Source organism: Camelus bactrianus, chromosome 8 (assembly GCF_048773025.1).
Source record: "Camelus bactrianus isolate YW-2024 breed Bactrian camel chromosome 8, ASM4877302v1, whole genome shotgun sequence".
Lineage (NCBI taxonomy): Eukaryota > Metazoa > Chordata > Mammalia > Artiodactyla > Camelidae > Camelus > Camelus bactrianus.
Genome location: NC_133546.1, coordinates 29,192,935 through 29,217,918, shown reverse-complemented (window position 1 = coordinate 29,217,918; position 24,984 = coordinate 29,192,935). Strand labels below are relative to the sequence as shown.

General features: G+C 41.5%; 1 protein-coding gene across 2 annotated transcripts in view; it reads left to right on the top strand.

Annotated features, from left to right (window-relative positions):
* Positions 1–5,642: 5,642 nt before the first annotated feature.
* The window catches only part of TMEM200A (transmembrane protein 200A), a 64,861-nt gene continuing 45,519 nt past the window's right edge, over positions 5,643–24,984 (top strand). Inside the window, exon 1 of one of the 2 annotated variants that reach the window (XM_074368379.1) lies at positions 5,643–6,160. The gene's annotated coding sequence lies outside the window, so the exon portion shown is untranslated. The remainder of the gene's footprint in view (positions 6,161–24,984) is intronic. The other variant, XM_010965541.3, reaches the window with a different exon arrangement.

Below are 24,984 nucleotides of genomic sequence, written 5' to 3'. Positions count from 1 at the left end.
TGGCTTTACTGACACACCTCTGAATGAACCACACTGTTTTCCCCTATGTAAACTGTATTCACAGTTCTTCCTCTTTGAATTCTGATCCCCTTTCTCTACCTTTTGAAGCCTCCTTGTCTTTTAAGACCAAGATCTTGTATCTCCATGTCTTTGAAATCTCCTTTGAACTACAGCTTCCCAAAGGACTTCTGATGACCCTTACTTTGTATCACTATTTTGTACCCTGATTAGGGTACTTTTCACACTTAAATTATATGCTTAAGAAAGTGCCAAACATACCAGGCCACAAATATGAAGAAAAGGGCTCTGAATCATTTTTATAGGACCCTAACTGAATATAATGTTCAATACATTATGTGCTTTCTGAATTAATACATGAACAATCTGAAACTGAAGCTCTACTTATTTTATCATAAGGATGGTTTCTTGGGTTGTGGAGGCATGGTAAAGCTGGGGAAGTTTATCTACTTCCAGGGAAATCTCTCAGTCACCTAGGGACTTTAAAGCAGCCTATCAGTAGCCATGTTTTATAAGTGTTGAATAGGCACTGAATAAGAATAGGAAGACTTGCACTCTACTCTTAGTCCTACCACTCTCTAGTTATATGATCCTGAGATAGGAACTTATATTGTGTTCATAAATTAAAAAATGAGAGCACTGAAAGGAATTCCAAGGCTGTTTTCCAGCAATTCAAAAAATCAAATGTAGTGCCTAAGAGAAGATTTGACTTGCTTAAGTTCTTTATATCTCATTCCCTTATAGAAACAAGTATTTTCAGATCAGTAGTAGCCCAATGAGCAACGATCCCAAGTGTCAAAACTCATTAAATGACTATTGTAATAGAACTGATGATCACGTTTGACGTTACTTCTGAAAAATAAATATGTCAACATTTCTTCGTGTTCTAAAACAAATGTGTGAAAGGGTATTCCCAGGGCTTCTAAATAGCACAGCTTAAACTGCATTCTATTTTACCAACATTATGGCTTAATTAAAGTCTATACATAAGTGTAAATGATTACTGTTTACAAAATCAGCTGTGTGATGTACAGATTTCTGTTGGTGGTATAATTAAGGCATTCAGATATTTGTAAACACTTTTGAATTCAAAATGCCAAGTCATCTTGTTCTAATTTAATGAAAACAGATCTATTGTAATTGTCAACAAAGACCTTATCTTTATTCCAGCTCATAATTATGGGCGGAGGAACACTAAACTGAAAGATTTGGTAGGTTTTAAAGTTTCATTTTATTAACTAATTTAATATGTTTGTGGTGTTGATTTGATTGAAAAGAAGTTGGAGATTAAACTGTTTTACAATAAATGTCACCGTGCCTAGGAAGTGTTATGCTAAGAGGGCATCTCTTCTTGGTAGAGGATGTAGCACTCACACACTGGGTGAAAGATGTTTTGAAAATCTGCTGTTTACCAGGCTAAGTATTTTTTAAAATATGATTTTATTATCATTGAATCCTTAAAACAGCATTATAAGGACATACTACAATTATCGACACTTTATGAATGAGGACAATGAAGCTCACAATGGTCAGTACAAGTTGACATTTTAACCTAGTTGTTTGACTCAAAGGTTATGCTCTCTGGGTAACATCACACTGCCATTACCAAATAAAATGTAGCTAAAAGAGCAGAATTCGGGGTGTGCTTCTAGAGGGGACTGTAATGAAGGCTGAGATAAGCAGAGCTCCAGGGAACTCATAAGGCAATGTGAACTGTGTCCTAGTACAACACTTTTCAGAATTTCAAAAGCAGACAAATCACTTGAGGATGTTAGTACTTGCAGAGTACGACTCAATAGGTTTGGGCTGGGACCTGAGCTCCTGCTATTCTAACAGCTGCCCAGTGATGGCATCGTTGTGGATCCTCGGACCACACTCTGAGTAGCCAAGTGTTCATGACCTGTGGCTGGTTCAGTACCATGGACAGTGGCACAGGTGAGCCACCACTTCCTTTTCTTTATCATTTCAGTCAAATATCTATCTTCTGTGGGTAGATTCTTGTAACAAAATAGAATATATTTTAAAAGTACTTCTTGGATTGCCAGCAGCTATGTGGTGATCCTTCCCTTTATATAGGTGTAAAATCTGTCCAGGGGAAAGAACTGGGGAGAAAAATGCCCATTTTTGCATTTTTAAAATGTATGCTGCCAGTGCTCCTCAGGTAAAAAGAAGCTAATCAGACTTATTATCAAACAGGGAGGTCAACACAGATTTCATAAAATATTTAACTAATATTATCACCTCAACGTTATAAAATACCTGTTTGAGGAGGGTGGTACTCTAACTTGCACATTCAATGAACAGAAATTATCAACATCTTTCTGCTGCTAAATCTACTCAACTATTAGTAAATTGCACATAATAAGAGAGAAAAAATTAAAAATATGGAAAAATGGAGGTCAAAATCACATTGAAATAAAAATGACTTTAAATTTTTATTTTTAAATGTATATCTGCTACCTTTTTCTTTCTCCTGGATTCCTTCCACCTAACTCCATATGTTAAGGATAAAATCATATAGATCATTTTCTTTGACTTTGTCCTTCTTTATCCCTTTCTTTGAAACAGCAACTATGGGTGCCAGCAAAGATTCCTCAGGGGTTTTAACATTACCAATTTATTTCACTGCTGGAGCAAAGTAGTTCAGATAAGAGTCTGGCAAAGAATTTCATTTGTTTTCCATTGAAGATATTTTTATTTTCTAGTTGAGGATTTTTTTTTTTCTGTTTTCTGAGGTCTGAAGATGATATGGGCCAACTTTATGACAAAAGAAAATGAGTATAATCCCACATAAACTTTCTAATAGGCGTTCCTTTAGCCTTGCTTCATGATCTACTTAAGAGTATTTACTCCTTTTTATTCCAATGTATGTTTTCAAAATTAATTTATTAAAAATGTGTTGGCATGCATTGGGTTTACAATGATACTTTTTAAAAGTGAAGAACCCTGAAATAGGAAAAACAACACTGTTCACTCTTGGTACTTTATAGATGTAAACCCAGTGGATGGCAACACTGTTTTTCTCAAAGTTAATTGTTAGATTCCAGAGAAAGAGTTTTTTTTTTTTTTTTAACTGTGTTAATAGCATTAAAATAAGTTTGGTGTGTATGTGTGTTTAACTAAATATATGTTGAAGATCTGTGTCACAGGTGGAAAGAATCTTATATGTATTATTTCATTTAATTTGTGTAAAAACACTTTGAGATAGGTATTTTGTTCCTACTTAAGGGATGGAAGAAATGAGGTTCAAAGTCCCTCTGTCAGCATATAGTTAAGCTTGAATTACAGGGAATGTTCTCTTCCCTCTATGCACTCTTATAAGATGAGCTTGTTCCAGTGGAAATTTACACATCACAGAAGGACACTGCAAAAAATATTATGTGTGAAGTGCAATGCAGCTTGATGGTGAGAAGTTCCATCCATTACTTCAAAAAAGGACATGGAGCTAAATTCAAAATCCATTACTGACAAAGTATTTTCACCACAGTCTTTCCAGATGGAGACATACTGGCCATTAGCAGAGATTAAATAATTTACCTGAGCTTGTCTTGAGCACTCAGTGCCAGGGAAGAATTTATAACTAATATCTTGTGAGCTGCTTGGTCTACTAAAGTGAGATAATCCTCTGTTTATAGGATATTTCACCCCTGCCTTTTCTGAGATTAATGGTCATTATTTTAAAAAGAAGATAAAAAGAAATGTAAATAATTCCCTTTGGGTGATCATAAGGCTATGTAAGGAGTCCATTTTTCTGCTTCTTATTTTTTGGTTGAATCACTGAAATCTAAGTTCAGAAATGAATCATCAATATCTGGGTCCAAAAGAATGTGCTTATTCCTTCTTTCATGGTCCTCATCAGTCCCTCTTTGAGGGAGGCTCAGTCCTTCAATGTGTATAATGATTAGATGACCATTTTAAATGTGTCACTACTTGCCTTAGGATGTCATGTTTAGCGATCTCTGTGGACCTTACCAGCCAGTGCATATAACCAGGAATATTCTCTCTCTGGAGCTTTTCAGAAAAATGTGGCTTCAGGATATTTCTTTATAAAATGTAGAAGCTACAACTAGAAAAAAGGCCCCATGGAATCACACCCCTTTGATCGGGTGCCTGGATAAATGTGTAAGAACACCTAAGAGAGCTGAGCAGGTGGCTGTGGGCTCAAGAGTATAGATGTGGAGGGGTGGGGGTAAAAACAAAATCACAGATGGTTTATAGGGGTGACTCATTTCTCCACCCCTTCCAACTTCCAACCCCTTTAGTTTTTAGATTTTTTTTTAACAATTTTGTGAAATTTCTACTGAAAGTGTCAAATCTCCAAATTCTTCTAGTCAAGACAAGAAGATTGTACCAAAGAAATCCATTTCAACAGCAGTTTCTCCTCAGTGTTGTATCTGATTTCCAAGTTTATTTTTTCCTGTTAAAGTTTTGCATGGGATTCTGTTCTCTCTTTCGCTCTCCTTACATTTTCCACCTCCAGAAACAAGCTTTTCTTGAAAACAAGACCAACAGATTGCATAATGAAAGACACAAATACACTGCACTAAAACGTCACATTTCTAGTCATCACCTCAAATACATTCAGGAGACACACAGTTACACCCAACTCCCAGCGCTGGGGGCTGGTGTGTTCTGTACATGCCAGGGTGGTGGTTGGAATATTTGATAATCCAGAGTTTTACATAAAACTTTACTGAGATGACCTTCACACATGCAATCATCAGTTCTGTCTCTGCCGGAGAGGAGGTAACTACAATACGGTTTTACTCTATGAATAGGGCAGTCCCCATTCATGGGAGCAAGGGGCAAGCCGGGTTAATCTACACCCCTCCTAGGCTGTGGTGTTTGGAGTGGAACCTCAGCACTGCTCATTGAAGCCCTCAACGATCCGGTTAGTCCTCGTCCGCTCTGCCCATGACCCTCGTCCGGAGCTGCTCTCCCAGAGCCCCTTTCCGGGCTAGACCCACAGCTAATCGGGTGGACGCTCCAGGCGGTGAAGACTACGGACGTTCGCAGTGTCCGCTCGGGGCCGGATTTGGCTCCGCTCGGGCAGCGCCAGCCCAGCCCGCCAGGGGGACCCCGACCCGCCCAGGCGGTGTCTGATAAGAAAGAGTCCGAGGGGCGTGGAGTGAGGGTCCTGCAGCGCCTGCTCCTGTAAAACTGGGAATCAGCCAGGCCTCCCGACTGCTACGGGGGCTGGCGGGGCCCTGGCTCTGGGGCCCGGGGTTCTAACTCAGCGAGAGGCGCGCCCTACGGGTGGGTGTGTCCGTTTCCACCCTCTGGCCTTCCAGCCTGGAGAAAAGCTCCTGAAAGCGGCTATTTTTGTTCCCAGAGATAGGTTTTGTCTGCGGTGGTCCCTGCTCTGGAAGTGCAACTCTGCAGCTGGGGCACGGGTCATGGGGTCGGGGGTTCCTGCAAGGGGAGGACTGGATCTTGTCCACATCCTTGAGGACGAAGCGGGAGGCGAGAGCGAGGGCGGCAAGGCCCCGGGAGTTCCCAAGGGTCGTGGGCGGCTGGAGATTGGCGCGCACTCGGGTCGCGAGAGCGTGGTGAATCTCCTGGAAGCCCGCCCCGCCCCCTGCACCCCGCCCCCAGCCGCCTCTTCTGCGCTTCGGGCGTGAGGTTTGGTGGGGATCAGTCTGAAGCCCAGCAGAAAACTTTTCCCCTCCCTGCTCCGGGTCCCCTTTGTCTTTTCTTGTGCGGCGGCGGTGGCGGCGACTGAGCTGTGAGTCCGTCTCCTGCCTGGCGCACAGCGCCGGGTGATATCCGAGGGCAGGAGCGCGCGGACTCCGTGCGCCCTATGGCTGCGGCCGGCGACCCCACGACCCACGGCGGGCACAGGCAGCGGTGCGCCCCCAGCCCAGAGGCAGTCGCCCGCGCCCCCAGCCGCCGGCTCGCGCTCCTCGCCGCCCGCCCCCTCGCCTGACTCATCCGCCGGCTGTGGCCGCGCCGCGTCCGCTGCCCGAGCCCCGCCGGGATGGGGAGGGAGACCGCGGCTGCCGGTGGCTGCGGAGATTCCTGCTGACGCCCCCGACCCTGCCGCCTCCTGCGCTCGGCTCCGGAGGCGCCCGACGTCTCACCAGCTCCGGGAGTGAGAGCCGCGAGAGGAGACTGGACCCCAGAGGCACCGCGCTCAGGACAGGTGAGGGGGAAGGAAAGGGTGCTGCCGAGGGTGGGGAGGTGGGTGGGCAGTGGATGCAGCCGAAACGGGGCGCTGCTTCACCACCACCTCTCCGCCCCGCTTCAGCCCCCAGAGTTGGGGTAAAAACTGTCTCCTGAAGTTTGGGAAATAAACCAAGCCTGACATCTCCCCGGTCCCGGGAGCCCAGGATAAGCGGTGCGGGGCAGCCTTGGAGAAGCCAGAGCCTTGGAGCGCCTGGCAGGGTTTCACTAAGCTACACCCTCCTTTGTCTCCGTTCCAGAGAGTCAGCATTCTCTGTAAAGATGTCCACGGCGTTAATTTATAGTAGTCCTTGGCAAGAGCAAAGTGTGGTCAGGGTTTTCTAAGGCAATATCTGTCTGTGGTAGTGTCTACATAGCAAAATGGAGAGGCGAAGCAATTATTTGCCAAATACGGCACTACTCTTCTCCCTACGTAGTCTGTCCTTAAGAGAAAGGGCTGAGGATTTGCAGGATTTGCTCCATTAATCATTCTTTCGCTGTAATTAATTGCCCAGGCCAACGTCTCACCTTGTGTAGGTACAGGCTCTCTGCGGTATTTACTGCCGCTTGATTTCGATTGAGAAGTATGTGTTTGTGTTCGTAAGTGATATTTGTAATAAAAACAATTCATTGTTCATTACCAGCCATTGGTAACGCCAGAAAGTCAGAAGCTTCACAAATAAGTAATTTAGTAATTGAAAGTCCTAGTGCCACCTTGGTCTGGTGTTGGACTAAGTTGTTGGACTGAAGTGTCTTACCTTAGCTTGCTTGCTTTTTTTTTCTGAAGACCTTCAGAAGTAGTTGTGGACAACTGTGTATGCAGAAAACATTTCAAGAATCGACAACTATTCTTATTTGTCAGTAAGAATATCGAACTCTGTAGGTTTTGCTGTCAAACCAAGTTCTGAGATACACTTTCTGTAGAGCTTTATGAATAAATATTACCAACTCCTATGAAAGCTACTTACTTTGCTGGCTTGTCATGTCTTGCATTATGGAAACACTTATAAAATGACTTCCGTTTATTTGGCTACTGATACTAGAATATATTACCATTTTGTGAAAAGTAGGATAAATATTGAAACTTCTCAAACCTTACTTTATTTTCCCTCTACTTTTCACCCATGCAGAAGCATCTGCTTTAGTTTCATGCTTTTCAAACAGCCTAAGTGATGAATAGGCATTCTTCTAAACAGAAAATGATGTTTCTTTTAAGTAGAAACTATAGTTAAATGCTTTAGCAATTTAATGTGGTAAGTTTTTTTTTTCTTTTTTTACTCTTAGAATATATACATTGAAGTGTTAGGAGTGATTTTCTCTAACGAAGTCCTACTAGAGAGCTCATAATTGTGAGATGATTTAGCTATAATTTGTAACCCTGGTTATAATTAGCTTTGTATCCTAGGCTGGGGAAGCCTTCAGTGGAAGAGAGTTGTGTGGGAAGCCTCTGTATGCAATTTCCAGGCGGTTGGCAAAGGGAGATTTTACCTGTTGCTTCTGAGTCAGGTGCTGGGAAATACATGGAGTATCCCAAAGGCACTCGCAGTCAGAAGGGGTTCTTCAGGAAAGCGCTTTGTAAAGAACGATGGCTGCACTTCTTATTTCAACTTGGAGGAATTACTAGTGAAGCTCTTGAATGTTCTGAGAGTTAGATTACTATACATAGACTTTTGTAATTTCAGAATTTTGACAACAGCTCATGAGGCAGAGAAAGGTAACTAATGACATAAAGGGGGGTGTGAATCTGAACAGTTTGTTTAAGTTCTCTCGTTCCCAGAATGATTCTCAGTATAAAGGAAAAGCAATCATTTTAACTTAGGAAAATAGATAAGAACAAAAATGAAAGCAGATGTCACTTTTTAGATTTCTTAAACAACATGAGTAGAAGATAAAATAAGTCTTCATAGCAGTGCTTATTACTTATCAAATAGAATGTAGAGTCTAAAAGAGGAGGCAGTTTTAAAATAAATTTCATTTAGTATTATTCTCCCTAAAGAGGAGACAGCATGGGAAGTCTCTGTCAAGCAAAACACAATTGGAAAAAGAACTTGTGTAGAGATGGGAAAAAAACAAATCTGCAGTGAGATGGACCTTTCATTGTATTAAAGAATGTATGATTTGCAGTTTTATCAAGTGTATTCATTTCAGGACCTAAGGCATGTTTTTTCTGCTGAGGTTGGATATGTGTCCAAGCATTCAGAAAACATGAGTGAACCCTTGTTGTGGTGTCTTGCTTGCTGATGGATGGCAAAGTAGCCTCTCCTATGGGAGAGTACAGGCTAGCAGGGAGGGGACTGGAAAATGTGCCTTAGATCACTGAGCACCTGGAGTGGTCCTTGAGCATCAGGGGACTGGTTCACCCTGGGGAGCACGATGGTGGATTGCTAAGAGGACTGGATGGGGAGCTGGAAAACCCAAGTTGTTATCCTGGCTGAGACACTGATTCTAGGACACACTGATTTCTAGGCTTTTCTGAGTCTCTCTGCCTTCATTGACAGACCAAGGACTTTGGACTGTGATCTTTCCATCTTCTTTTTAAAATGCTGCCTGATGAGCCCTAGAGGACTTAAGGAGAGGGAGAAATCAGGATGCAGTGGCGGTGATGGTGGTTTGGTTAGTTGAGTTTGGGTTGGAGGAAGATAGGCTGGAGGTGATGTCGGACGTAGGGGAAGAGTAATGACCATGATAATAGGAGGTCAAGGAGATCTGACCTGGAGCATCTGGCCCTTCATTGATTATATGAGTTCACAATATATAATAAAATAATGAATAGCAACGTTCACTTAGTACTTGATGGTTTTGATGCATTTTCACAAGTGATGGCAATTGATTTTCGTAACAACCCCAAGAGGTTATTTGAGCAGAAAGGTGATGGAATCAGGACTAATACAGCAAAGCACGTTTGCACCAGGACGCTCCATTGCCTTTCTGCAGGGTCCATAGAGATAGGAGAAGCCAGAATGCACTTTGGAAACCCTGTGTAAATGGGAGAGAGAGAGAAGGGTGGCATAAGATTTTAGTGGAGTTTCAAATTTCTGAGTAAAAATTTAGGTTACATTCGAGAGGATAAGAATCTCCAGTTGTGAGATCAAAATCAGAAATGCTGTGCAATTTGATGGTTAATCTTCAGTTTGATTACTCCTGTTCTGGGCTTTCTCCTCATCTCACCTCCCTCCCCATCCCCCCAGGAATTCTGGGATTTGATCATTAAGAGTCATTGATAAGAGTCTTCCAAAGGCTTTGAGTGCAATTGGAAAAAGGAAATTCTCATATAAAGGTGGGGATTCTTGGGCCATTGTACTGTTAATTAATGAGATATGTTCCAGTAGCAAGTTGTTCTTCAGAAACTTTGTCACCAGAGGTGAAATCACATAAAATTCATGGGAATGTGAGCAAAGCATGAAAATGTGGGTCTGTACACTCCTTCCTGCTGTGTCCTTGTCACTCTGCCCCAAGCATTAGTGCACTAAGGGGACCGTAGTCCTTTCCCCGCCCACCACCCCACCTTGTATTCCTGTGGAAAGGAGTTAGTCAGGATTCACTTGATTATACCCGTGAGGAACCTACATTTAACTAAATTAATCTAAGAAAGAAGATTTATTGTCTCCTGTGCCTGGAAAGTCCAAAGGTAGCCTTTGCTTCAGTCGTGGCTGGAACCCACAGCCTCACCTGACTTTGGTAAGGGTTCTTTCTTTCTCTCTCCCCATTTCTCAGCTTCTTTTCTGAGTCAGCTTCATTCTGAGGCCCCTTTTCATGTGCTGAGAAAGGGTGATTGTTGGTAGTTCCCAGCCTGCACTCCTGGGCTTTTGATCCAAAGGAAAGAGAAGTCTTGTCTCTTCCACATCCCATTTATAAAAATCTCCTGACAGGGCTCTAATTGGCCCTGCTGTGGTGGTCACTGAATCCATCTCCATGTCCAGCAGAGAGTGCTGCTGTGATAGTCACGGACTGGATCTCGTGCCCAGCCCTGGATGTGTGTGGGGCTGGTGGTGGGGTGGGGAAGAGGAGACTGGTAGGGGCCCCATGATTGACAGTTCTGTCAAGATCGTATGGCTCTCTCAAGCTGATGATGATGCCAATCAAAAACAGTGTGTCTGTTACTGAGGAGAAGTGCTCCCTCCTTTTTCGAGACAGCCCCCTGCACAACGATGTGTAGTTTGCACATAGAAGCAACTCAGGCGCCCAAGACCATGCAAATTCCAGAAGTGGGTCTCTCTTCCCAACTAAGGCAAAACCAGGTGATGAGCTAATTCCCTCTATATCTAGACTTCTCTAAGAGGACCCAGAATATTTTTGAATGAGAACCCCCCCCCCCCATTTATCCATGTCCATGTACTTTTAGCAAATACCTTTGTGCTTTATCTCCAGCCTAGGGATTTTATTTGCAAAAGCCCTGGTCATCCATAGATTATGAGATTGGAGACCCCTACATTGGGCCTTACACCAGTGTCACAGTGATAGCTTTAACTGGGAAGTAAAGTGTTGAATACAGATGAACATGTGTATTGTTTATACACATTCACTGAGCTTGTGGGAAACGGGCAGAGGGGAGGCAGTGAGCACGGATTAGGGTTATCACTTAGGAGGCACAAAGTGATAGGTCCCCAGTTAGAATATTGGCATGTGTGAGCAACATTATGAAGGCCTGGTGAGGATGAAGGAACATCTGTGTTGACGGAATCATCGGTAGGATGAAACAGATCAGGAGGGGCCAGACCAGGAAGACAGGCTGGACCAGTAGGTGGAATGGCTGTGTGTTGTGAGTAGTTTCACAGCAACTAGACTGTGTAGAAAGGAAGCCTGTGGCCACCACATGTCCTTGGGGCAAAACCTTAATTTTTAGCACTGACATTTATAAAAGTAATGCCACGTCCCATGTTACATGCATTACGTTCATTATATTATTGAAATTTCATAAAAGCCCTCTAAGGTGAGAAAACTGAAAGTTAGGGAGGTAAATAACTTGCTCAAGGTTATGTGGTCATTGAGTAGTAGACCTGGGATTCAAACCCTGACAACCTGAAACAAAAGCCCTGTGCTTGAACTACTCAACACTACCTCTCAAGATCAAGGTCTGAATCCAGGATATCAGGCCAAATTAAAGGATGGGCCCCCAAGTGGGCCTTCCAGTAGGCAACTGGGATCCCAGAAGTCCAGGTCAGAGGGGATGAAATAGAGGCTATCAGGGTGCAGGTGCAGAGCAAACTGGACAAGCGTGCCACAGTGAGAGTAGCACACGGGTAGATTCTTGGGCTGGGGTTTGGGTATAGCAAGGAAAGTGGGAGGGAGCAGCATCAGGAAGTTGAACAGGTGGGCAGATCAATAGAACAACTAGAGCTTGACTGTTGATCTGAGAACAGGAACTCTACCATCTGCCCTGCTTTAAATATCCTGCGTGGGGTAAATCAATAAGACATGGAATGGCGGCTCCTTAAAGGGAGACAGAGTTCTGTTAGTCGTCAGGCACCAGTAGGGGAAAAAAGTGTCTACCACATGCCTTAGGTACATAATCTCACCAAATCTTCATTAGAGTCCAGGGAAGAGATTTATTATGGCTTTTTTGGGGGGGGGGGCAGGAAATGAAGGCTTAGAGAGGTTAAATTACTTGCCTGAGCTCTTGGAGCCAGACTGGAAGATGAAGGAGCTGTCATGGAAACCAAGGCCTCTCTGAATCTAGACTTCATCCTGGATCTTCAGGGAGTCGTCCTGGTCCTGATGGGCCAAGGTCAATTTCAAGTCTGGACCATAAAAATGAGAAGTCAGAGGGGGCAGAGGGTTGTGAAGGGAGATCGTGAGTGAATGTTTAGACGTTTGAATATTTGGTTTTGGCAGAACGTAGTAATCTGGTGGGATTCTCCCCTCAGTGCAGGATCGCTATCATTATGCAGGATAGAAATGTAGGCAAGTTAGGTGTTTGGAGGGCTTAATTTTAGTCACTGATTCCAGTTAAAGAGAAGAGATCTCCGCCAGCTGCAATGGCCTGAAGTTACCTTTGTACATACAGGTGCTTTGCCCTGAAATTCAATACATGAGAGATAGATTCAGAGAGAGAAGAGAGAAAGAGAGAGAGAGAGTTTAGAGAGCAAGGAAGAGCACTGGCACATACCGAATGTAGCAGGTACATGGAACGCATTCCTGTGATTAATGCCTGTACTTGAAGATACTCTGAATGAAACTGTTTACTAATAGCATATGAGTGATAGCACGTCATTGCCCAGCAAATGCAAGGTCAGGTTTGTCTCTGCGTGGCTTTATGACTGGATGTAGCTGTTTGCTGTCTGCAGTGGACTGTGTATACATGTGATAAGAGAAAGGGGAATGAGAAGGTAAATGAAAAGAAGTATTTGGGACATATTTGAGAGAATTCATAGCCTATTTGGGGGGGGGGGGTAAAACAGCCATGCATAAACTTTTAAAGCAATATGGTAGAGTAATATGATTGTAGAGTTGGCAGGATCTTTCAGACAGTAATCAAGATCACAGTGCTAGCTAGTATTGTGAAGTACAAACTTAGTGGTAGCAGTTGAACAAAGTTTTCTAGAAACTAAAAGGAATGGAACCATCTGAAACCTGGAAGGCTGATTAGAGGAGGCTTCCAGGAGGAGGTGAGCTCTGATGCGTTTATATGTGCAGAGAGAAGAGAAGAGAAGAAGGGATTCCAGGTAGGATGGCTAAGAACGTCAATGTCCTCCAGCCAGAGACCACGGGAAAATGACTCGTAGTTGAACAGGGTAGGTTTGCTATTAGTTACAGTGAGGGAGAATGTATGTTGTAGAGAGACATGTGGTGTCATAGAGAAAGGGTGTTAGAAATGAGTGATTATGAGTGATTATGGGATTTGGGCTTGTAAATGATTTGAAAGAGGGTTTAAAGAAGCAGGACTTTGCTCTGCAATAAAGCAGGGATAATCCTATGATTTTGTATCTTAATAAATCTTATCTAGAAGGAGCAAGACTAGAGAGGCTAGCACTGTGATTGGCAGAGAAGCAGCAAAAGCTCATCAGCCAGATTAGGGGAATATCGGTCATTGTGTTGGTGGATGATGTTCACGTCTTTGTTTGTGTTCAGATTTGATTACATAGTGGGCTTGTTTCCCACCTGATCCATCGCGATCACGGAGTGGCTTTTCCTGGTGTTGATGCTCTGTGAAATCGTTTCCATCCAACGGGAGAATACTAGGGCCAGCTCCCAGATGTCAGGTCTACCGTGCTCTTTCATGAACTGGAAAGTATATTCCAAAGTGCATCTGATTTCAGGCACCAACCGAGACTTCCATTACAATAGGATCTTGTTAGTGAATACTTCTCTTGGGGGTTATTGAGGTGATTTTCTTCCTATCCTGTAAAAATTTATTTAACACTTATTAAATGCCCACTGTTTACCAGGTACCACGTTGGATTCTGGAGTTGTCAGAATGACAAGAATCTCAAGAATCTCAATCTAATGAGAGAACCACAAGTAAATCAGTGATTATGATGCTTTGGATTAAAGCTGGTAGAGTTAGGAATATAGCTGAAGAATAATAAGAGAGGCTCCTCGGGTAAAAGTGATGCTGAGAAGGGCCAGGCTTTTTGGCAAACAGAGGTGCTGATAGGTTGGCAGCTGCTAAGGCATATTTTCAGCTTGAGAATCAGCATCTTTGGGCTGAAATGCAGTATGAATCCAAAGAATCTCAACCCTCTCTCTAAGCTGATTTTGGCAAAGGAGAGGCACAAATTTTTGGCTCACTTGGCAAACCATATATCAGATCAGCTCAGTGCAAGTATCAGAACATACGTGTGCAAGAATTTGTGACACGGTAGAGTTACTTAGCATTTCTGAAGGGTTGTTATTATTTCCAATCATAAAAGCAATACATATTTCCAATGAAAACTTTGGAAAATACATTAAATATAAAAAAATCAGGGAGAAAATTTGCCTATAATCCCATGACCCGAAAGCACCCTTCACATTTTAGCATTTTCTCCCCCTTTATATTTAATGAATTTTTCCATAGTTAATAAAATTACAGGCTGCTCTGTTTGCTTAACCTTATGTCCTAAATATTTTCCAGCTTTTTGGCAAGCTTTATTAATGTTGTAAATATTTGATAATATGATTTACCATAACTTATTAACTATTCCCTTAAAATTGGACCTTTAGGCTGTTTCCAAATGGCTGGTATTATAAATAATATTTTGATGAAATCTTCGTTCATAGTTCACATTACTTCTTTAAGCAAGATTCATGGAAGGGTAATTCCTGGGTCAAAGAGTATGAATGTTTTAAGACTTTTGGTACTTAATGCCAAACTGATTTTCAGAAGAGGTGAACCTGTGATTGACAGCGCACGAAATACCCCCTCACAGTACTTGTACTAGGGGTCTTTCTTTCTTTCTTTCTTCCTTTCTTCCTTTCTTCCTTTCTTCCTTCCTTCCTTCCTTTCCTTTCCTTTTTTTTTTTTTTTAATAGAGGAACTGGGGATTGAACCCAGGACCTCGTGCATGCTAAACATATGCTCTACCACTGAGCTATACCCTCCCCCCTCATTTATTTCTTTCTTAAATGAGAAAAAACTACTGTTTCAAAATAAGTAAGAGTTATGCCAACTGCTGATTTTGTTTCTTTATTACCATGACCTCTCTTTTAGAATGGAGATTGGTAAAATATCCCGATGAACCAGTCCATTTAAAAAATGTATTCACACAGTGGTCCTGAATATGCGGATCAGGGCCCATGATGACAGAGAGAAAATTAGCTTGTGAATGATTTTTTAAAGCCAAGGGTAGACACGTGGTGCCAGGGCACTCTCTAGACTGATGTGGAGAACCTGTGAATGAAGGTGATACAAGAGCCCCACTTTTCAGAGCAAATCTTCTGCCGGTCCCACCTCTGTAGCTGGTGGCCAGGTCCTTGCAGTCCTGGGATAGTGAAATGTTTGAAACTGTTGTGCTTATGGCCCCTACCCTGTTGGAAGGGTCTGTAACCCAGGGAGCGTAGGCCTGTGTCTGTTTTGTTCGTGGCTGTGCTCTGGGCAGGTGATGCGGGAGCTGGTGGGTAGAACATGAGGTCGGATGAGTGGGATGTGAACACCTGAGCAGTTCCCCACCAACCAGAGGACCTCTGCTCTCTTAGTCACTGATTCTCCAAAAACAAGCCAAACAAAGATCCTGAATGTTGAAACTTCTCTTTTTACTCCCTTTCCCCAAGAAAAGCCAACCACATCATGGTGTCTGGTTTTCATAGTGATAAACCTTGACTTACTCCATAAGAAGGAGGAGCTTGGAGCTTACTCAAACCTCTGCAGGGTGTTTTATTGGCCAGAAACATTGCTTGAGACTACAGGGAACTGTTGAACTTACCATAGCAGTTAATTTGAGGTGGTTTTTGTGTGCCAGTTTCCATTTCTCCACAACTGCTATTTTGCTGCAGATATAATTCACAACTAAAATAAAAATACTTTTGGTTTTCTTCTAAGAGTTGGAGGAGAATATTATGAGAGTGTTATGACTCCATTTTATTTGTGGCTCTCTACTGAGCAAATCATTGAGCAAAATGATTTTCATTCATTTGTTCACTAAATTATTATTTAGTGAAATTCACTCAGTAATCACTGTTGAATTATATTTATGACCTATTTTATCAAATGTGAGGCACATCTTATCCTGTGAAAATGTAGAAAACCACGTAGGAAAGCACAACCTATATACATCTGTTATTTGCTCTCTGATGAGACATGTGAAAGTTCTTATCCCATGCATAAAGTAGTAAACTCAAGCTTGCGGAAGTACATTAATTAGTAAGATTGATTCAATAAATGTTATGTGCTGGTGGCTGGGGATAGGATAGTGTGGTGAAGTGGACATTCTAAATGAGGAAGACAAGTCGGTTTTAGAAAGTAGAAAGTGCTCTGAAGAGAAAGTGAGGAATCTGATGTAATAGCATTCCCAGGCTTTTGTAGATCCGAGGGTCAGGAAAGACCTCTGTCTTTGAGACCTTTGAGCTAAGACCAACCTTGTGTATTGGGATGGGGAGTTAGGCTTTATTCTCAGACCACTGAGAAGCCATTAGAAGGTGTTTCTTTTGGAGCATGATGTTTAGGTCATTTATTAAAAATAAGAGCTAAGTTTAAGAATGCTAAGCAGTACCTCCCTGTGATGATGGTATTGGGAACAAAAGCAATGTTCACGTTAGAAACTCCCTGTTAGTCCTGCCCATGATGTGCCCTACATCATTATGTGGCTGCAGACATCCCAGATACAGTATATCCACCTTCAAAGGGTTTTTAATATAAATACCAGTACTTAATATTAATATAAATATAGTTCTCTCCTTAGAACATAAATAGCTTAACCTGTCCACTGAGAAAGGAGTTTTTTATGTGAAGCTTATGTTTTTTAAATTGTGCCTAGCATAGTGATTTGTGTATTATACACATTCACTAAATGTTTGCTAAATTAATTATATTGTATCTTCTATACTGTCAGTAAAATATCTTGGATATAAAAATTGCATCATTGTAATAACTTATAATGGAAAAGAATCTGAAAAAGAATATATATATAAAACCAAATCACTTTGCTGTACACCTGAAACTAACACATGTAAATCAACTGTACTTCAATTAAAAATAAATAAATGAAAAAAATTACATTTAATCACAATATTTTTATGAAAAGACCAAATTACTTCTCTAGAAAGAATTTAGATAAAAAGTTAACTGTACTCTGAATGTTAATAATAATTTTCAATTATATTCAACATTAAAAATTGAAATATTGAAAATAAAATATAATGCTTAGCTATAATCATCTTCTTTATATACTTTTTCCCCTTCCCAGTATAGGTGGAAATCTCTGGAAAGTCTACATGTTAGATAAAGATTTCATTAACCTCAGTTGGTTTTATCACACTTTGACATATGTGGAAATTCCTTGTTTATTTTGAGTCTCCCAATCCTTGAACTAACTTCTGTTCAAAACTCTTCTGCCAACACCTGCATAGTGGAATATAGATGATAATAGCATATAAATAGTGATATTTGTTAACTAATGGTCAGCTCAGTGTCTTCCGGGAGATCAAGTTCAAAATACTGAGTCATCAGACGTTTATGGAGAGCATGCCAAGTGCCATCCACTGTGGTCAGTGCTGGGACTTAACAGGCTTTTTGCAAGGAACTCACAGCCCAGAGAGCAATCTGGTAAGACTTTGAGTACCTAGAGCAAGGGCGAGTGTTTTAAAAGATGATCTTTGAGTCTCCCTGAGTCTAAGCTTGGGGAATGGAGATGGTAATGAGTAAAACTGTGGATTATTCCACAGACACCTTCAATTTGGAATTCGGTTAAATGGTTTTTAAAAGCCAGATTACAAAAATAAGACAAAGATGAAAAAGGCAGCGTGTGCCATCCATCATTAGGTAACAAAGCCACCTGCGCCCTGATTCTCATTTCTGCTGCTGTTACCCTGGGGATTCCCCATCTGCCAGAGAGACTCACTGCTCCTTTGGCAGGAGACCTGCTGACCAGCAACACCTCCTGCCCTCCCTCTGCCCAATACAACCCTACCTGCTGCCCCAGGAACCCTCCCCTTGGCTCATTTGCCTTGGGGTCTAGTGACCTAAGCTCGCCTCCAAGTCCTCATGGGCACCACTCCTCCCGACCTTCATATACTCCTGCAGCTTTAGATTGGCAGGTTGTTGACTGCTGCCTTCCTAATTGCTAGTAGAGCATCACTCATTCATTGCTTTATTCATTCTTTCGTTAAATATTTTCTGAATACTTATTCTAATTTAAGCACAGGATATGTAACAGGAAACAAAACGGGAGTTCCTCTCCTTATGATTCCTACATTCCAGTTGGAGGAGACAGACAATACAGGTATAATTTGTTGTGACAAATAATCAGAAGAATGAAACAGCTCAGCGACAGAGTGCTGGGATGGAGGGTAGTGTAGCCTAGTCAGGGAAGACCCCAGTGATCAGTCTGATACTTGAGGGGAGACCTGAATGAAGGCAGGGAAGACGTCATTAGAGTGTCAGGGGAGGAGAGTGCCAGGCAAAGAACAGGAGTACAAAAGCCGGAGGAGGCAGCAGGGGAGGTGGGGGTTGGCTTGGAATGTTTGAATAGCAAAGAGGCCAGTGTGATTGAAACAAAGCAGGGCTCTTGGAGGGCCCTGGGGCCACGAGGAAACTTTGGACTTTACTCCGAGTAGCACAGGAATCACCTGCTAGAATCCTAATTTATAGTAGGGGCTTTCCTGGGCCCAGTCCTCATGGTCATGACTAGTCTCAGAAGGGAATACTCAGTGAGTGGACTGTCAGGGTCAATGACTTGGAGCATGCCCAGAAAAATCTCCTTAAATACCAGCATTCATTTGGCCAACAGATATTCATGGAGCAAATGCTATGTTCTGAGTACTGACTGTGTGTGATTCTGGGGGAAAGCTGTGAACAGGGTGGACAGGGAGTTTATACTCTGGTAGCAGTGGGCAACAAAATTACATCATAAATAATAAGTGTGATTCATGCCAAGAAGACACATAGGCTGCTGGGAGAGAAGGTCATGAATCAGAGGGTCTAGTGAAGGCTCCCCTGGAAAATGTCTTGTAAGGTGGGACCAGATACTGGAGGAGCTTGAGTGGAGCAGATACTTGCTAGAGAGAAAAACCAAAAGAGGAGGGTTGAGGCAGGAAGGAGTTGGGTTGTTTTGAGGAACAGAAAGAAATCTGCTAGTGGATCAAAGTGAGCAGGGGAGAAATGGTGAGAGAGGAACGTGGGAAACTGGGCCAGGGCCGTCATGCAGTGCCATGAGGGAAATGGTAAGGGTTTGGTACTTGATCCAAAGAGCAGGCTTTGAAAAAGAGAGGAATGACATGAACTGATTTGCATTTAGACATCATATGGTAGTTTCGTGGTGAAGGGGTTGGATGAAGCAAGAATGCATAAAGGAACAGATAACAGGGCCATCTATCGGGTGGTGGCAGTGATGTTCAATAGAAATGGGCAGAGTCAAGAGTCAAGGTTTGGAAGGTGGCATCCGCAGACATTGGTAACTGACAGCACGTGGGAAATTGTGGTCCAGAATCTTCAAGATTTTAGCATGGATGGTGGTAGCATTCACAAAGGTGAGGAAGACTTTTCCTACAAATTCCGTTCATGAGTTCAGTTTTGGACATGCTACATTTGAGTCACTTGTGAGATTTCCCAGGGGAAAGGGCAAGTAGATGTTTGGACAGATGGGTGTGGAGCTCAGATGAGAAATTTAGAATGGAGACATGAATTTGAGACTCCTTACCCGTAATTGGTAATAAAGCCAAGGAGAGAACAGAGACTGAACAAAGAGTGTGACTTAGGAACATGCTTTGCTGATTTCCACATTTAAGGGTGGTTAGAGAAGCATATGGAGAAGTAGCAGCCTTGGAGCTGTGATGGCAGGAGACCTGCTGACCAGCAGCACCTCCCGCCCTCCCTCTGCCCAGGGGTGTGATGTCATTGATGAAAGGTACATGATATTACCAAGAAAGCTTTGCACAGGCTTCTTCCTGAGCCCTTTCTGAGGATTCGGGTTCAATTTCTTTCTCCAATTTAACCTACCAGTGCAACCTTGATGTAGTTTAAGCCTACAAACTTCTGGGTGAAATGGGAATAGAAATTACTGAAAATCTTTTTTTGCATTCCATGTCATGGTTGTTGCTGCTAAATTAGAACAGAATGAATGCACGAGTCATGTCTTCACAATAAAATAATGATAGAATAGCACACCTGAAGATCAGTTTCATTATGATGCTAATTATTAATCATTCCTACTATCAGTTCCACCACTGCTTTCCAATTTAGTAGGTCTTTGAATTTTTTAAAGCATTTGTATGTATACTTTTTTAAAATTGAGATATAGTTGGCATATATTAGTTTCAGGTGTACAACATAATGATTTAATATATGTATATACTGTGAAATGCTCACCACAATAAATCTAGTAAACATCCATCAACACCCATAGTTACAGATTTTTTTTCTTGTGATGAGAATTTTTAAATCTACTCTCAGCAACTTTCAAATAGACAATATAGTATTATTAACAATGGTCACTATGTTGTACATTATATTCCCTAAGACATTCATTTTATAACTTTATTTTAAAGCATTACCAGGTCATATGTTATCTATGTGATAGATGTCTTAAAACCTGCAAGCAGCAGTTTAAGCTACTTTCTTTTCTAGGATACTATAAGGAAAGTATATAAATTAAAAGAGAGTTACTTGGATCGCTAGCAGAAGACTCAGAGGATTACCCTGGGTCTTATTACAAATGCATTTTAGCTCATTAAAATTGAAAAGACGCCTGTTATTTGAGGTTGCCTTTAGCCTCTCCGCTTGGGAGCTTCGCTTAGCCCGTTCTGCATGTGACAGTGGACCCAGAGGGAGCATCACAGCTTTGCTCCTATTTTCCTACAGGGAAAGACACAGTGGAGAGTCACCAGTAGTACATGAAAATAATGTGCGAAAATTGAAAATCATCCTTGTGTGAACACTGTCAAATTAGAGGTGATTACATTTACATTTTCTCTAATCTTCTAATATAGTCTTTTCATTTTTTATATTTTTCATCATATTCAAAGATGATTTACGATTCAGGAACACCCTTATTTATAATACGAAATTATCAGAGCATTTAATAGTGCTTATAATGTCCATAGTACTTTCTTAAGTTATGACTGAAAAGTACAAAATAAAAACTCTCCTGGACTTTGAGTCCTTTGGGATTTTACCCCGTGCTGCTCAGGGTCCCCTGTGTCAATGAGAAGCCTCCAAACCTCCTTTGGCACCTTTCTCTTCTTACTTGAATGCTTAGAACTGAACTTACCACTGGTGTTATCTGTGCTAGCAGAAGTGTCCATCAGTTATATGAGACCTTCACGGCAGTGTGTCCTAAGAAGTTGTGCCAGATACTGCTTGCTGTGTTTGATGATCTATCATCTTACTTGCCTCCAACCAAAAAAAAAAAAAAGTATATTTTCCAAATCTGTGCCTTTGGGTCAACCAACACTGAAGGTAACCCCTGAGCAGAGGAGTGGGGCTTGTTTGCCGTTCAGACAGGACTCCTGTAAGTATCTGTGGAAGTTGACTTCCCCTTGGATAATTATGTCAGCTGAAGAAGTTGAGTGAAAGCTAACCATCAGCCCTGGGTCACTGTGCTGGGGATTCCACTAACTTTCCTCCAAGTACAAAGCTCTTAGAATGTCAGTCGTTTTTCTGTACAACTGGAGTACATTGAGTGACAGTCCCTAGACTGCCTCATGATATGTCAGACACACATGAAAGCATGATATTATCCCTGCAGAGTGGGAGACAGCCTTTTTTTTTCTTTCTGTTGAGGTGCACATATAAAAAGTAGTTAGTGGAAAGACTCAGAGTGCCATTTTAAAATTTAAATGTAGTCATCAGAAAGGTTTATTTGGTTTTTATCCTTTAATTCTATAGTTTAGCCAGTGAGATTTGAAGAATTGCTCATAAAACGTTAACTTTTGAAAGGCTGGCTACCTGATCTGCCTGGACCATCTCTGAGTGGGATTCCATCTTTGATCTGCACTCTCTCTTCCATTCATTCCAGAGTCCTTGCCATCTGTCTGCCTAGCAAAAGTGTCTCCCCTTCAAAGATGCTTTTTAAAATCTGTAGTCAACTTTGATTATCTGAGCTGTTTATGATTTAAGTGAGATTTTGTTTGCAAAAAGTGTCCCCTTGCCAGGGAGGATATGAAAATCACTGGAGAATTTGAGCTTTACTCCCTAAGAGCTATGTGATCTTGGTCAAACTGTTTAATCTTGCTGAGCCCTAGTTCACTGTCCTTAGCGTGGGACAGCATGACCTCCTTGGAAGGGCATTGGGTTATAAAAGATCATGTAAGTAGAGGATCTGGCAGAGTGGACACTGCCCAGTGCGGTCCCCTCTCTCCACTGACTCCCACCACCATGCCCTTGTTTTGCACACATGCTCTGTGTGAAACAGCTGTCATCTCTGCCTGTTGCCTAAGCAGAAATCCTTTCTTTGTGGGGAGGCACTTTTCATTCTTCTAGATCCACCTTGATTTCACCTCTTCTGTGGAGTCTTCCCTGCCTCTCTTGGGAACGTTGGTTGCACTTCCCAGCACCTTGGAGGTGCTTTGTTCATGCCAGCAGTTAAGCCTGATGCTCAGAGAGTGACTTGTCTACCTTCTCTCTCTATTCCAGACCCAAAGGTGTGAGTAGTAAAAATGGACCTAACATCTCCCTGAGGACAACAAAAAGAGATGGTTAGAGAGTGGAAGGGAGTTATTGTTTTCCATTAGTGCTGTTACCACTGGCAATGTTACCAAAAAATAGAACGCCTTCAACTCTAGGCTTGAGCACTCGATTTTTGGAGACCAATGGGCAGGAGTCTGAAGAAAGCCTGCAGCCTCACAAGAATTAAGGGTAGGAGATTAAGAGATACAAACTACTATGTATAAAATAGATCAGCAATCAGCATGTATTGCATAGCACAGGGAATTGTAGGCATTATCTTGCAATAACTTTTAACGGAGTGTAATCTGTAAAAATACTGCATCACTATACTGTACACCTGAAACTAATATAATATTGTAAATAAACTGTACTTCAATAAAAAAAAATGAAGTATCTCCTCCCTAGGAAGCTTTTCTCTCCATTTTCTTGGGGCAGGGGCAGTGTAGATGCACTAAGCAGGGACGTTTCTGATTCTGAATCTACTAACCTTCTGCTATTAAGCTTCCTCTGTTAAGTCATTTTTCTGTGGCCAGGCACCTTAAGACACCGCTCTGGCCCCCGAGGGACTCCAGACCAGAAGCAGACCTTCTCACTTGATGAATGGTGTGAGCTCCTTAAGGCCAGGTGTGGTGTTCTGCTGTGTTTAACACCCCTCTCTTTAGTTGTTGAATTGTTGAATTCAGTTGAATTAGGAGAGCAGCTTGGAGGGGTTCATCAGGTGCCTGGACGGGCAAGTCTTTTTTTTTTTTTTTTTTTTTTTTTTTGAGTTATACTCATTTTACAATGTTGTGTCGATTTCCAGTGTAGAGCACAATTTTTCAGTTATACACGAACATACATATCATTGTCGCATTCTTTTTTGCTGTGAGCTACCACAAGATCTTATATATATTTCCCTGTGCTATACAGTATAATCTTGTTTATCTGTTCTACATATGCCTGTCAGTATCTACAAATTTCGAACCCCCAGACTGTCCCTTTCTACCCTCCTCCCCCTTGGCAACCACAAGTTTGTATTCTATGTCTTGAGTCTTTTTCTGTTCTGTATTTATGTTTTTTTTTTTTTGATTCCACATATGAGCGATCTCATTTTTCTTTCTCTTTCTGGCTTACTTCACTTAGAATGACATTCTCCAGGGACATCCATGTTGCTGCAAATGGCGTTATGTTGTCGTTTTTATGGCTGAATAGTATTCCATTGTATAAATATACCGCAACTTCTTTATCCAGTCATCTGTCGATGGACATTTAGGCTGTTTCCACGTCTTGGCTATTGTAAATAGTGCTGCTATGAACATTGGGGTGCAGGTGTCTTTTTGAAGTAGGGTCTGGACAGGCAAGTCTTGTCAAGCTAAAGATATTTTCTAGTTCAGAGAAAGAGCTACTCTAGACTTAGTTTTCTTTTTCATGTTAGCTAAGAAGTCAGCAGTGCCATCCTGAAGAGAATGGACCACAATAGATAATCTAGTCACTTACTTGGCCTTTTCTATTTTTTTTTTAAGCTGGGGGAGAGGTAATTAGATTTATTTATTTGTTGGAGGTAGTGGAGACTGAACCCAGGACCTCATGCATGCTAGGCGTGTACTTTATCACTGAGCTATACCCTCCCCCTCGCCTTTTTCATTTTGATGTTTTGAAACAGCCATGATGCCATCTTAATAAACTTTGAAAGTTGAACACTTGTATGCCTGACAGTGACGAATAATCTGGTTCTCATAGTTCATAACTCAGCTCCGTATCTAGCTCCGTATCTAGATATTACTTTCCCAGTCTCCCTGAAAATACTAATCTATAAATTATGAGCTGTCATGCTCAGCGCCCAATAAGTGTCTTCAGTTTTAATTTTTAGTGTTTTAGCAAATCATAGTTGGTTGGCATAGAGATAAAAATGAACATCAAGAAGTGGTGAATACTGTCTTCATTAGAGTACAAAGGATTATTATGCCCTTTTTCAAATTTTCTTAATAATTCTGACAAATATTAAAAATCTGAGGGCCATGGACCTAAAGAACTCTATAGGAATAATTCATTCAAAACATATGAAAAAAGAAATCACTTCTTAAACAGTTTTTCAATGTCATAAGTTACTTTTATCAGTATTTTATATAAAATAAATTTACTCTTTATGAATGCTTTTTTTAGTTTATTATAAATATTTGTCATGTTGCTGAAGTTTTGGTAGACACATCTTTCTAAAAGCTGCATAATGGTCTGTTACTTACATTTTTAAATTACAGTTTTTAATCAATAAAAAAGGAAATATCAATTTTTGTGATATTTAAAACTTTCCTCTGCAATTTCCTTGCAATCTTGGGAAAGAAAAGCATGTTTTTCAGATGCATCATTGGCCATTTCGGTATGTTTTTAATGAAGCTTGACATTTAAAGTGATGATCATATCACACTTACTACCTTGTCAGTGGGCAGATAACGATCCTCTAAAGTTTTCTGATGGAATTTTTTTCTTTTCCTTAGTTTTGTTTTTCTTCTAAGAATATTACAGAAGTTTACATTTGGAGTACATTTATTATCTTTTTGCAAAAGGATTTATCCCTTTTAGCATCTCAT